At 45.9% G+C, this 11777-nt stretch overlaps 1 long non-coding RNA gene across 2 annotated transcripts; it reads right to left on the bottom strand.

The window, feature by feature from the left end:
• Positions 1–448: 448 nt before the first annotated feature.
• LOC144281638 (uncharacterized) lies at positions 449–10005 on the bottom strand. Of its 2 annotated transcripts, none has more exons than XR_013350072.1 (3): positions 9937–10005; positions 676–836; positions 449–580 (listed from the first exon to the last, which is right to left on the bottom strand). It is a non-coding gene; the product is annotated as an uncharacterized LOC144281638 (long non-coding RNA). The 2 variants fall into 2 exon arrangements; XR_013350071.1 differs by having other exon boundaries at positions 9863–9948.
• Between the last annotated feature and the right edge of the window lie 1772 nt (positions 10006–11777).

The raw sequence follows: 11777 nt of genomic DNA, 5'->3' as shown, positions 1-11777 counted from the left end.
GGTTTCTGGAGAAGATGAGCATTTGAATCAGTAGGCTGAGTAAAGAAGATTGCTTACCCCCAATTAGGTAGGCAACTTCCAATCGGCTGAGGGCCTGAATAGAACAAAAAGATGGAAAAAAAAAAAAAAAGAACAAAAAGATGGAGGAAGGGGCGAATTTGCCATCTGCCTGGGCTGAGACACCCATCTTCTGCCGCCCTCATGCCTGGTCCTCGGGCCTTTGGACTTGGTCTGGGACTTACACCATTGGTTGCCCTGGTTCTCTGGCATTTCAGGTTTTAGCTGGAACTATCCCACCAGCTTTCCTGGTCCCTGGCTTGCAGATAGCAGATCGTGGGACTTCCCGGCCTCCATAATCATGTGGGTCAATTCCTCACATCGTAATAAATAAGTCCCTCCCTCTCCCTCTATGCGTATAACATATCCATAAATAATACACACCCATATATACTCATATACCACCGTTCCATTCATTTGCTTACTAACTGCTGTTTGGGCATTATTATGATCCAGGTAATATATTAGCAACCAAGAGACAACAGTGGGCAAGACACACATGTTCCTTTTCTCCCAAGGCTTCCTGTAGAGCAGAGGAAACAGACACATAAATTAGCAGGAAGTATGGACCCTAAATACTTAAGCCCAAAAGGTGAATTAGCACTTGCGTGCACTCACCTGCCAAATATTTGAGGAAGTATCATCTTGTTTACTTTCTCACATTTTGCTTCTCAGTGGAAATATTAGCAGTGTGCATCGTAATCCTCTGCTTAGACATGTAAACTTGGATTTGAGGAATGAGGCTAAGAGTGGCATCTTAAAAAGTGGCATTAGAGTAACTGGAAAAGAAGTAAGAAGACCTGGGTTCTGATCTTGTCTCTCCTACTCAAGAACCATTTGACCCTGGGCAGGTCACTGGACTCTGAACCTCAGTTCCTTTTCTTATGCAAGAGTCTCAGCCTATCTTTCAAGATGGTAAGGATGAGTTAATGATGTGTGCAATAGAGCATCACGACCTAGAAATACCTCTTTGGATGATTAGCTTTATTATTATGATTTCCTTGGTTCTAAAACAGATTGAAAGGATATTTTGTATACAAAGAGCAAATCAATGTAAACTATAGACCAGAGTTAATAATAACGTGTTATTAGTCAATTGTAACAAATGTACTGCACAGGGGTGTGCAAGATGCTAATAACAGGGGAAATTGTGTGTGCAGAGGGGAAGAAGGAAAATATGGGAACTCTGGGTACATTCTGCTCAAGTTTTCTGTAAACCTAGAAGCACTCTAAAAAAATAAAGGCTGTGCATTAAAAAAAAGATCAAGGGCACCTGGTGGCTCTGTCAGTTAAGCGTCTGCCTTTGGCTCAGGTCATGATCCTGGGGTCCTGGGATTGGGTCCTGCATCAGGCTCCTTGCTCAGCAGGGAACCTGCTTCTCCCTCTGCCTCTGCCTGCTGTTCCCCCTGCTTGTATGTTCACTCTCTTGCTCTCTCTCTGTCAAATAAATAAATAAAATCTTAAAAAAAAAATCAAAAAGTTCTTGAGTATCACCAATCTGTTAAATTTATAATCTGCCAAGGGAAAGTGTATTTGGTTTAAAGAATAAGCTGAATTTGTTCACCTTGTCAGTCTGCTAAAAGATTTTTTTTTCTCCAGATAGAACAAGAGTGAGCTTTGGCCCAGCCTCCCTGGTAAATCATAGATCACACCTCACTGGGGTCAGCCAAGTGTGGTTCCCTACGCTTGCCAACAGAAGGCACTCACCTTTTGTGACCCGACGTGCAAATATATCAGGTGTCAGTCTCCCCCACTATCAGAACTTCGTGGTAACTTCACCTAGACTAGCAAGGGTGCTCAGTATCCGAGGACTTGTGTCTCCTCCTGTCTGAAGCCCTGCTGCTTCTATCTTCAAAATGTGCACAGCACCATTTAAAACAAAGTGGTGCTTCCCCTTTATTTGAACTCACTTTGGGAGCAGAGAAGCTTTATTTTTCTAATATAGGAAGAGGGCAGTGGGAAGGAAAAGTTCTTAAATGTTTCCCACAGGATACATGCTTGGTCACAAAGGTTTGTTTTTTTTGTTTTTTTGTTTTTTGTTTTTTGTTTTTTGTTTTGTTTTTTTTTTTTTTTGTTTTTTGTTTGCAATGTTTTTATAGTGTTTTCCAATGCTTTCAACTGCTGAGATGAGTTAATAAAAAGGAGATTACTGTGTAATGCCAAGTCTCAGTGGTCTGAAATTAACTTCCTCCTCAAGCCAGGTACGAACAAAGTAAAGATTAAACTGTACTGTTTTAGAGTAGGGGTAGAGGTCAAAATAAAGTTTGGCATCATCAGAAGAGGCAGGAAATCCTCAAAAAAGCCCCCCCACCCCTTTAGCTTGATAAATTGCACCTTGTAGAGAGCACAACTAAATGAGACCTCCCTCTTTTGCCACATCTTTGTTTCAATGTCGTCCTCTTACTGATACCACTTCCTCCACTACCCATCCTTCCCTCATCACATCCCAGGACTGCTTGTTCTGAGCAAAGCCCAGTTGACAGCAATCTCCCTGGGTTTTTATTTGAAAGGGCTATTTGGTCTAGTGAACTGATTGGATGACAAGCCTGGGGACTCTAGATGACCATTCCATTCCCCCAAAGTGTGCCCCCCTACGTTCATTTCTGAGAACTCTTTCTGACTTCTCTCTTGTCGAGTCCACTCCTGTTTACTCACCATAGTCGTGTTCTGTGAAGTCACCATGAACAATGAATTACTGAATCCTGAACCACCCCTTCCAGGGGAGATACAGGGTTAGGTTCCTGGGAGCCTTTGGCCTTATCAAGACATAATCAATACACAATCAATCAATCAATCAATATATATATATATATATTTTTTTTTTTTTACCTAGTTTTACCTGTGTTTTTGTCTTGGAACAGAAATACACTGTTAAAATACACTGGTGATTCATTAACATTGAACACACTGTGACAGCACCGTAATCCAAGCCTGAACCGAGCACATCTAACCCGTGTTTTCCCCATTAGGCGCATCACAGCCTTCTTGCACTTCGGAACCCTAGACACCACCTTGGCCTCACGTGTGGGGCAATTTTAAACAGTGACATTGGCAAGAAAAAAAGCACAGAAATGTGAAAAAACACAGCGGTCTGAAAGCATTTACAGTATGAGAGCGGAAGCAAGAAGGCTGAGCACTGCCTGGCTCAACCTCAGTGGGGAATATGCACGTTGGGAAGCTCAAACTTTTTGCTGCTCTGAGCATGTGCGTGTCCAGAAATGACCATGACAGCCCTGCAAGTATTGCTTCTGGAATTACAAATAAATCCCACTGAGCAGGAGAATTTACAGATATGGAATCTGAGAATAATCGAGCTCCACGGTACTTACCCCCCTTCTGTTCTCCCTTTCTTTCACCTCACAGCATCTCAATATTCTCATTTTTCATATGCTAAAAAAAAAGTCCGCCTTCTGTTTCCGTCCAGTTATTGCCTCGTCTCTCTGCTCTTCTTCTCAAAGCTCTTGTGAGAATGTCACGTCCTCATCCCGAGAGAGAAGTCCCCATTGGCTCTCTCCACTTGTCATCTCCTGCTTCTTGCCACATCCCTCAGGCTTTTTCACCCCCAATGCTCTACTGAAAAACCGCTCTTGCTAAAGTTGGTCATGGCCTTCGTTTTATCAAGTCCGTGTCCTTGTCTCCCACGACCTCAATGAAGCATTCAGGACCATGAACCAGTCCCACCCTTGAAGCACTCACCTCCTGGATTCTGGTCACCATGGTCTCCCACTTTTCCTCCTCTGGGGGTGGTTAGCCTCAGTCTCTCTTTTTTGACCATCTTCTCTTCCTCTGCCTGACCGTAGGTCATTACTCCTGCTTTTACTCTCTCTAGGTGATCTCCTCGCTTCCATCATTTCAAGTAGACCACTCATGGGCTGATGATTCTCAAATCTATGTCTTCACTCCAAATCTCTCTCCTGAACTCGGGACATACATCTAACTCCCAACTGCACGTGACCACTTGAGGATCCCATGGGACACCTCAACATGTTTAGGTCAATGTGTCTAAAGTTGAGCACATCACTTGCCACTCAAACTGCTGGTTCTGGGGCACCTGGGTGGCTCAGTGGTTGAGCAACTACCCTTAGCTCAGGGCACGATCCCAGAGTCCTGGGATTGAGTCCCACATCAGGCTCCCCCCAGGGAGCCTACTTCTCCCTCTGCCTGTGTCTCTGCCCCTCTGTGTGTCTCTCATGAATAAATAAATAAAATCTTAAAACAAATTAAAAACCAAAATTCTGGTTCCTGTGTTTCCTGGAAGGCAAACATGGAAGGCAAGATTTCTCTCCCCTTCCCTTATCTCACAACACAGCTACAGCTCTGTTGCCTTGATGTCTCTAAATCCATCCACCTCTGATCACACCACTGCCAGCACTTTGGCTCCAACATCCGTGGTCTTCCCTGAGAATTATTGCAGTAGCCTCCCAGTTTGTCTTTTGATTTTTTATCTTGTCCCTCTTCAACTGCTCCCCTGAGAATGATCTTTCTAAAGTTCAAATCTTATTACAAAACTGTCCTGCTTAACGTCTTTCAACAGCTCCTCACTGTCTCAATCTAAAATTCTAACTCCTTATCATGGTTCTTAAGCAGCTCTCCAGCCAAACCTCTCACCATCTCACACTTGTGGGTCTGGCCCTCCATATTATGCTTGTATGGAGTCTCTGCAGGTCCCTAAAAACACTCTTTGCTCTTCACTTCAAAACTATGGAAGAGCTGGTGCCCCCTAAAACTCTCCATAACCCTATCCCTTCCTCTGGGAAATAACCACTCAGCCATCTTAGAGGTCACTTTCTCCAGGAAGCCCTCCATGGTATACCCTCCCCTAGATCTATATTTAGGTTTCTCCTATGTACACCTTCGTCACACCCTATCTACCCTAATTGTATGTATCCTGCTGTCCTTATGGAAATCTACTATGTCTCTTTACATCACTAGACTGGACATTCCCAAGGATAGGGAACAGATCTTGTTTATCATTAGGTTCCTGGTTCCTAGAAAAGGGCCTGGTGCATAATAGGTACTCAACAATTGTTGGCTGAGTGAATAAGTGACTGTATCTGGCTCTCATTTTAGACTATTTTCTCTTGTAGCTCCTTAAAAGAGACTGAATAAAACATGGGGTGCCTGGGTGACCCAGGCAGTTAAGTGGCTGACTCTTGATTTTGGCTTGGATCATGTCATCACATCTTCTTTGACTGACTCCCCTTCCCCCCTTATAGGACCCTTGTGGTTACCGCAGGGTGACCCCGATAATTCAAGATACTCTTCCCATCTCAAGATCTTTAACTTAATTATATCTGCAAAGTCCCTTTTTCCATGTCAGGTAACCTATTTATAGGACCCAGGGATTCGGATGTGGAGCTCATTGGGGGGCAGTTATTCACCCTACCTCAACATCACAAGTATAGCTGCTTTCCATTATTGAGCCTACCTCTTTCGAGAGTGATTTTCTTTAGTGAACCCCTCCCCCGAACCTTTTCTCCATTAAATAGTGCAACCTAGTTTCGAGGGACCACCTGTTTCTGCCTACCTCTCTTCTGCAGCTAGGAGGAATTCTCACTGCTGGCTATGTATTAGAATCACCTGGGGAACTTTAAAAACCTATCTAAACCAGAATCCACACCACATCAATTAAAATCAGAATTTCTAGAGGTGGGGCTCGAGCACTTGGCCGGCTAGAGCCTGTCTCCAGATGATCTAATATGTAGCTAGCTCTGAGAACTACCACAATAGAGCTTAGTGCTGGCCAACTCAGAGCAGGAAGCTGAATCCAAGAAGGAAAGCTTATCTATAAAGATAAATGGCAAGAAAATGAACTTTGAAGTTGTTTATCCCTGGTTTAGCATCCTTGCTTGTGCTGTGTCTTAGCTGCACGGCCTTGGGCAGATTGCTTGATGTGTCTGGTCTCAGTAGTGTGTTTCGGGTAATACTAATGGCTCCCATATTGGTTGCACAATGACAGTGGAGATCATGAATGAAAGCCCTTGGCTGAGTGCCGGCAGGACCCCAATAGAGGGCAGTGTAGCCTTCTTTGCAATCTGCCTGCTTCCTGCCTTGAGAAGAGGTTCTCCAAATAATAGAATTCCCTTGGCTCTAATTTTCCAGAGAAGACTGAATTTGCCAACTTTGGTTATGTCCGACTTCTACTGCCTTCTTGCTGTTGCCTTCTGTCTTCAATCCTGGGGTCTTTTTGCATCTCTTGAAAATGCTGAGTCCAGGGGGCAGCAAGGAAAGTCTTCTCTGATCTTCCAGTCTGGTTTCAGAAGGTCAGAATGTTCCTGGGTCTCTTGGCTGATGTCAAGCAATTAAGCTGTCCACTGAAGAGGGTGAGTTCCGCCCTTAAAAGGGTTGAGGGTGGAGGGCTGAGAATTTCAATTTGAGCTCATCATACGAGAAGTTGAAAACATGGCTGTGGAGGAGAAATATTTTTAATGGAAAGAGTCGCAGGGAGAGAAGGAATGGGCCAGACTGTTTCCTATTGAGGATTGGCTAAAGCAGAATAGTCCCTGGTGCTCCTCTCCCTTCCTCTACTTCTCATTCTTGAAGGTATTAGTGAGGGCAGACAAGATGGAGATGATTCAGCAATTGGAACCAAGTGTGTTTGGCCGGCCCGTGATGCCCCTGACCGCTGTGTCGGGTTAATAGCGTTAATGGAAAGCGTTCCCGGATTGAATGAGGGAGGAGGGCCTGGCAGGGTCACTTTCCATTGGGGACTGCCAAAAACTGATGTCACCAAGGGCTTTCATTTGCTCTTAGGCTCTACTTCTTTTAGGTGGATAATAATGGAATAATCCTACTGTGCTCGTTTTGCCAAAGTTGGTTTCTCATCAGTCATTCAGGTAGTATCTTATTTTCACAAAGCCTATTATGTTGTCCAACTCAATTTTTAAAGATTATTTCCACGTCCTAGTCCTTGCTCATGAGTCAGCAGGCGTTGAGCAAGTACCTGTCGTGGCTGAACATCGTGCTAGGTGCTGAGGGGGATAACCAAGGACATCCAGGCATGGTGCCTGCCACGGAATCTAGCTGGGAATGTTCAGAGTCACACGCACGGAATGACATGAGGGAGATGGCTGTTAGGACCTTGTGGAGCTGGGGGGAGGGTAGGAGGGAGGTTGGGGGCGGTCACTGAGCTCTCTGGTGGCCCAGGAAGACAGCATGGAGGAGGTGAGCCCTGAAGATCGTGAGTAGAACTTAGGGAGAAGAATGGCATTCCAGATGGGGAGGTGCCATGGGTCAGGGCCCCCGAAATGGGTCCAGGGCAATTATGAAGGTATTAATACCAAAAACCAAAAATGTAAACCAGCTGTTGGAGGTCCCTGGTCCCTAATATCTAGACAACCTCAACACGTGCACCCATTCTGCACCATTCTCAAGGTTTCTGCGTCTCCTAAGTGGACATAGCTTCCTAAGGTCACCCCAGGCATCTGTGCCTGTAACGCTCAGCAGTGTGTGCATGTGTGTGGCATCCTCGTCCTTGGAGAGAAGTTCCCAGGACCACAGGATCGGAGCAGCCGGGGAGCTGTGGCTAACAAGTAAGGAACCCCTACCCCCTGCCCCCGCCCAGCAAGTGCCGCTGGGCGTTTCTGCAGCCTTCCTACCCTTTTCCTCTGCCACATGCTCAATTTATTCCAAATGGATTCTGCAGCATCTGTGCATCCACAAAGCTTATTGTCTCCTGAGGAGATGGAGAGATGCCCAGCTGAAAACTTTGGGACTGGCAGCTGAATTGATGGGCCTATTATCTGGTTAAAAGATTGCAGGCCAAGGGTTTAGAAACTCCCAGGGCCCATCTGGCCTGGGGAAGCATCTGGGTCCTGCCGAGTCAGTGTGCTGCAAGAACTTTAGGGCCTGCCCTCAACCAGGACAGGCTGTCCCCTGGGCGCTTGCCCAGATCAATAGCGCAGGTGTGATGGCTAATTTGGCCACAGCGATGGAATGGCTGTGGGAGAAGGGCCCAGTGCTGAAATGCTGGCATGAGAGTGGCGCGTCCTTGATTTTGTGATACTTAGCAAATTACCAAGAAAAGCCAAGGCTGGGTGTTCTGGGGGCATAAGGAACACATGGAAAGAACACTGGAAATTCATCTTAAAAAAAAAAAAAGATTCTACATTAAAAATTTCCCTTCAGAAGGGAAGAGTGTAACTATTCACATTGCATATTTAAAATCCTGACGAGTGGCCTCACCACCTGGTTTTTTAATTTTAATTTTTGTTTTTTTAAATATTTTATTTCTTTATTCACAAGAGACACAGAGAGAGAGGCAGAGACACAGGCAGAGGGGAAGCAGGCTCCATGAGGGGACCCTGATGCAGGACTCAATCCCAGGACCCTGGGATCACGACCTGAGCCAAGGCAGATGCTCAACCCCTGAGCCACCCAGGTGCCCCAACCCAGCTGTTTTTAACAGAACTCTATGTCCCACCCATTGGGAAGATTTAAATGTGATGAATAAGGTCCATGATGTATATTTTGGTTAGCACCTATCTGAATGCCGAGTCTTTGGGTGCAATTAAGTCCTTTATCCCTTTTCCTATTCCATCAAAGTTAACTCCTGGCCGAGTGGGTCTAAGCTTTATTGAGTTCAAGAACTGTGAGGCTGGTGGGCAGGGAGGAAGCTTAGGCCAGACTAGGCCCCAGAATTCACCATTTTATTGAGCAACCCCAGACAATCCTAATGAAGGAAGTCCATAGATCGTGATTTGAGATAGAGCAGAGGATGACTGGGTGTATGGTTTACACACTTGAACTTTAAATAAAGTTGTAGTTCATGACCTGTGACATCTGACCTTGACCTGCTTTCTCTAATCTAATTCTCTATGAGGTGCAGCGGCAGATATTGTTTTATGGCAAAGACTCTAAGACTTAGAGCTGCTGTGATCTGTGACTCCCAGCTGGGGAACATGCAAAGGTTGGGACTCCTTGGCCAGTGCTCTTTCTGCTAGCCTCTGCCAATCTACCTATAGCCCACGTGGCCTGAGGGGTGATGGCATCAGCATTTCTTCCCATCTCCTAGTCTAGGGACTAAACTGTGAGAAGAGGGAGAGGAAATGTTTCTCTGTACTGTTACGTTAGAACTAAATCTTCAGGCAGAGTGAGGCTGTGCTTGATAAGTGTTCAAATGTCCGGTCAGTTCCACCCAATGCTTTAAGCCAGGAGGGAAAAAGGGTCTAGAGCACGTTGCTCCTGCCTGGAAGGTGGCAAGACCAAATAAAAGTCACCCCAAATGCCACCTACCCCTTATGACCAACCACACACACAGCTATGCCCCAGTTCTGGAACTCCCTCTACCTCCTAGGAAAGAGTCTATTGGTTGAAGAAAACTTGTCTTCAGTGAGATCAAGTATAGTTAAAACGTCTGAAAATGGAATATTATTCCCAAGAGTGATGGATTGGCTTAGCCGCTGTCCAGAAAGCAGGAAGAGAGGACTTGGGGGGAAGAGTAAGGGACTGGGCGCAGAGAGCCAAGTTCCAATTCCAGGTGTGCTGGTGAAATAGAAACAGTTGTCACTACTGACCGGTTCCCGGGCACCTGGTGCTGCACTCCCCACAATAACTCATGTGTTGAGCATCAGTGTCTCCATCTGTAAAATGAAGACACTGAGGCTCAAAAATGGCAAGGGCTTTGGCCCAGGCCATGCTGCTAATGAGCACCAGAAGCAGGATTCTCACCCAAGCCTGGCAGCTCTCATGCCTGAGCCCTGGAGTTTCGACCTCCATGAGGCCTTGATGGTGAGATGGAAATGAAATCATTAACCCAAATATGTCCCATAAACCATGTTAACCAGCCTTAGCTCAGGTCCCAAACCTGGGAGCAGTCCTTGATTCTTCTCTTCCTCTCGCACCCCACATCCAATCCTCCAGCAAATCCTGCTGACTCACCCTCAAATAGATCCCTAATCCAATGAATTTTCCCCTTGCCAGTACCCTCATCCTCTCCTCCATTGTCCCTCGATGATTCTAGAACCTTCTGTCTGCCCCCCAGCCTCCAGCCTCTGTCCCTGTGGTCTTCCCTCAACAGCGTGGCCATGGTGCTTCTGTTCAAATATAGCTCAGCTCTTGTAACTCCTCTGCTTAAGACTCTTGAGTGGCTCACCATTGCACAAGAGTAAAAGTCAAGGGCCTGTAGTGGCCAGCGAGTTCTGTGCTCTTGCCCACTGGACCCTGACACTCCTCTTCTTCCTTGGATTTCACCTTCCTCTCACTTGCTCTGCTCCAGTGTGTGCTTAGGGGTGAGGGAAAGGCAGACGGACAGGCCTGGCCCACTCCCAGTTCAGAGCCTCTGAACTTAGACATCCCTGCTACCCAGAGCTCCCACCCTCCCTCCTTCTCAAATATCTCCCTCTCAGAGGGGATTTCCTCAGTCCCCCCTGTTTAAAACTGCACCCCTCTCACAACACTCCCTGCTCCCCTCATTTTATTTTTCCATATCTGAGATATGTGTCTCTGTGTTTTTGAAATTGTGACAAAATTAACGTGCCACCCAACTATTTTTAAATAGAGCTCAGTGGCATCACGGTACATTCACACTGTTGTGCAACCAACACCACCATCCAACTCCAGAACTCCTTTCATCTTGCACAAGCGAAACTCTGTCCTCATTAAACAAATATCCTCTCCCTTCCCCCAGCCCCTGGCAACCACTATTGTTTTTTGTTTTTTTTTGGTTTCTTTTTGTCTCTATGAATTTGACTACACTCGGGGTCTCCTATAAGTAGAATGAATCGTATAGACTCTGCCTTTCTGTGACTGGCTTCACTTAGCATAATGTCCTCAGAGCTCATCCACGCTGTAGCGTGGGTCACAATTTCCTTCCTCTTAAAGGCTGAATAATAATCCATTGTGTGTATATAGCAATTAACATGGACTCATGATGATTCAGGAAATAGCAATGCCAGCCACCACTCATGGATCGAACACCACTCTGTGCCAGGCACCAGGATAAAGCGTCACAGTCAACAAGCCGGTGGTACTATCTCTCTCTCTCTCTCTCTCTCTCTCTTCTCAAGTAGGCTCTACACCCAGCATGGAGCCCAATGTGGGGCTTAAACTCACAACCCTGAGAGCAAGACCTGAGCTGAAATCAAGAGTTGAATGCTTAACCAACTGAGCCACCCAGGCACCCCAAGCTGGTGGTATTCTCATAGATGATGAAAGCAATGCTTTAAAAGTTTAGTTTACCCATCCCTGTTATACAGCTAGCAGCCGCAAAGCCAGGACTCCTGTCTCAGTAGCTAAAAATAGTTTTTTATAATTTTAAAGGATTTAAATGACTCCTCTATCCCACCAAAGGAAAAAAAAAAAAAAAGGAAGAGCAATTTGCAGCAAAGACGATATACAGAGTGCAATGCCTGAAATTTTTTCTATCTGGTCCTTTCCAAAAACAATTCGTCTGTCAGCAACCAGTCCTTTATCAGGGAGGGAGAGCATTTACTATCTCGCCTTCCTTGACTCATTCTAACCCTCAGATCTGTATTTCTAAATATCCCCCCCAAGAGATTTGGTGCTTGTCTTTTATTATGAGAGACGCAGAGAGAGAGAGAGAGACAGAGACAGAGACATAGGCAGAGGGAGAAGCAGGCCCCCTTTGAGGAGCCTGATGTGGGACTCAGTCCCAGGACCCCAGGATTATGACCTGAGCCAAAGGCAGACGCTTAACCCCTGAGCCACCCAGGTGCTCCTGTTTTGTTCATGTTAACACCGCACAAGTGTGGGCTTTCTCC

The sequence above is a fragment of the Canis aureus genome, chromosome 13 (assembly GCF_053574225.1).
Source record: "Canis aureus isolate CA01 chromosome 13, VMU_Caureus_v.1.0, whole genome shotgun sequence".
Classification (NCBI taxonomy): domain Eukaryota; kingdom Metazoa; phylum Chordata; class Mammalia; order Carnivora; family Canidae; genus Canis; species Canis aureus.
This window is presented reverse-complemented; position numbering and strand designations above follow the sequence as displayed.